This window comes from Echinops telfairi, unplaced genomic scaffold (genome assembly GCF_000313985.2).
Source record: "Echinops telfairi isolate 266 unplaced genomic scaffold, ASM31398v2 ScPeMD7_5805;HRSCAF=6673, whole genome shotgun sequence".
Lineage (NCBI taxonomy): Eukaryota > Metazoa > Chordata > Mammalia > Afrosoricida > Tenrecidae > Echinops > Echinops telfairi.
Genome location: NW_022109704.1, coordinates 777,803 through 780,574, shown reverse-complemented (window position 1 = coordinate 780,574; position 2,772 = coordinate 777,803). Strand labels below are relative to the sequence as shown.

The 2,772-nt window shown below is 38.3% G+C and overlaps 1 pseudogene; it reads left to right on the top strand.

Annotated features, from left to right (window-relative positions):
* Window positions 1–1,725: 1,725 nt before the first annotated feature.
* On the top strand, window positions 1,726–2,381 carry LOC101663180 (annotated as a pseudogene).
* The last annotated feature ends 391 nt before the right edge of the window (window positions 2,382–2,772 follow it).

Here is a 2,772-nt window from a genome sequence, read left to right as displayed (position 1 = left end):
GGATAATGTCTGGGGTCTTACAGGCTTGTCTTCAAATAAGCAGCCATTTAAGCAAGGCATGAACAAAGTCCACATGGAAGAAGCACACCAGCCTATGTGATAAAAGGATTGTGAATAATAAAATCCAAATTCGAAGGAGGGAATGATAATAAAGAATGGTGTTCTGCAAATACCCGGTTGGCGGAAGGCTCTGAATGACAATGGAAGACCAAAATCCATTTGCAGGGTTCACACATGGATTAAACCTCAGGTGAATCCCCTCTGACCATAGTCAAGGGAGGTGAATAACCTTGTTATCCGAAAGAGAGCATTGTAAAGTTGACTGTGGCAGATGTAGTTGTGTTAAATTGTAATACCCTATCATTTGATCTCCCTTGAACTATTTTAAAGCTGTTTAAGTTTTTTAATATTTTCTACTTTATTTTTGATTGAGGTTTTTCTAGTTTGTCTGGTCACTGTTGTTTTTTCCCTTCACATTTGTGTTTTGTATGATTTGCTGTATATGAAATCCGGGGTAAATCTATAGAGACAGTAAATGGATGAGTAAGATGTGGGAGATGTGGGAGCACAGGAAATGGGGAGCTAACAGCAATGAGTATAAGAAGAAAATGTTTTGAAGTTGATAGTAGTGATGATTACACAACTCTTAATATAATTGAGTGATTAAATTGCATAATATGTGAAATATGTGCCAGTAATACTATTTTTTTTTAAAGAGATTTTTTTTGATTCAAGAAGCTCAGCCAACAACAAGCAGGATCTTCTCAGATAACCATCTGATACAATTAGAAGTCAAAAAGAGGAAGTGCAAAGAAAAAATAACACAAAACGTGGAAACTGAATAAAATCCTGCTTTAAAACTACAAGAAATTAAAAAATCAAATTAAAAAAAGTCTTGAATCAAACAAGAATGAAATACAGCATACCAGGTTCTTTGAGATGCAGCAAAACAGTGCTCAGAGGTCAATTTATAGCAGCAAATATAACTAAAAAAACAAACAAAAAAACTCACTGCTGTACAGTCGATGCCAACTCATAGCTAATCTATAGTCCAGAATCTAAATGCCCCCTTTGAATTTCTGAGACTGTAACTCTTTGCAGGAGTAGAAAGCCCCATCTTTCTCCGTAGGAGCTGCTGGTGGTGTTAAATTGCCAACCTTGTGGATAGCAGCCCAATACATAACCACTATGTCACCAGGGCTCCCACATATATGTCAAAAAAAATAGGAAGGACTAATCAATACATTAACCCAACATATCCAACAATTAGAAAAAGATCAGCAAAAGAGTCTACAGATACCAGAAGAAAGTAGATAGTAAAGATTTGAGCAGAGATAAATGAAACAGAAAAAAGTGATAGAAAGTATTATCATGACTAGAAATTGGTTCTTTGAAAGGAGAAATAAAATTGACAAACCACAGGCAGATTTAAGAAAAAGAAGGAGCAAATAACATGAAGTATCAATGACATCACAACAGCATCATCTAAAATAAAAATGATAATAGAATATTGTGAAGATCTAGTCTCCAACAAATTTGAAAATCTGGAATAAATGGATTAATATCTAGTAACACATTACCTTTCCAAACTACCAATCTGAGGTAGAAAGTTTGAACAGACCTATCATGAAAGAAGAAATTGAATACGTAATAAAAATAAAAACATAGTCCACCATCTTTCCATCCCTCAGTCAGAGGCAGCCCAGAGACACTTCTGGAAGATCCATCACGATGGCCGCCCAAGGAGAACCCCAAGTCCAGTTCAAACTCGTACTGGTGGGTGACGGTGGTACTGGAAAAATGACATTTGTGAACTGCCACCTGACTGGTGAATTTGAGGAGAAGTATGTCGCTACCTTAGGCATTGAGGTCCACCCCCTTGTGTTCCATACTCACAGAGGACCTATTAAATTCAACGTTGGGATACAGCTTGTCAAGAAAAATTTGGAGGACTGAGAGATGGCTATTATATTCAAGCCCAGTGTGCCATTATAATGTTCGACGTAACCTCAAGGGTTACTAACAAGAATATGCCTAACTGGCATAGGGATCTGGTTCAGGTATGTGAAAACATACCCATCGTGCTGTGTGGCAACAAAGTGGACATTAAGGACCGGAAAGTTAAAGCTAAATCCATTGTCTTCCACCGAAAGAAGAACCTTCAGTAATATGACATTTCTGCCAAAAGTAACTACCACTTTGAAAAGCCCTTCCTTTGGCTTGCTAGAAAACTCATTGGCGATCCTAACTTGGAGTTTGTTGCCATGCCTGCTCCCGCTGCACCAGAGGTTGTTATGGACCCAGCTGTGGCAGCCCAGTATAAGCATGATTTAGAGGTTGCGCAGACAACCGCTCTCCTGGATGAAGATGATGACCTGTGAGAGAACAAAGCTGGAGCCCAGCGTCAGAAGTCTAGTTTTATAGGCAATGGTCCTGTGATGTCAGTGGTGCAGCGTGTTTGCTACTCATTGTATAGCTAAGCAGAATGTGCTAATCTTTGGGATGCTGAAGGAGATGAAAGGGCTTTGGAGTGAGGGTGGCAGTTAAAAACCTCTCCTTTTTTTTGGACTCGCATATCTAGCTGTTTGGGAACGCATTTTTCTTTCTTGAAATTCAAATACAAGACTGCTACAGTCACATCACAATATTCAGTGTGACGTTTTGTTTGTTAACTGCCATTCCCATTCCTCTTTGTTAGAATAAAGTTGTATTTCAAATATCTAAGAAAGAAGACTCGTCCCTTGTTCATAAAATTTTAAAAGCACTAGGACA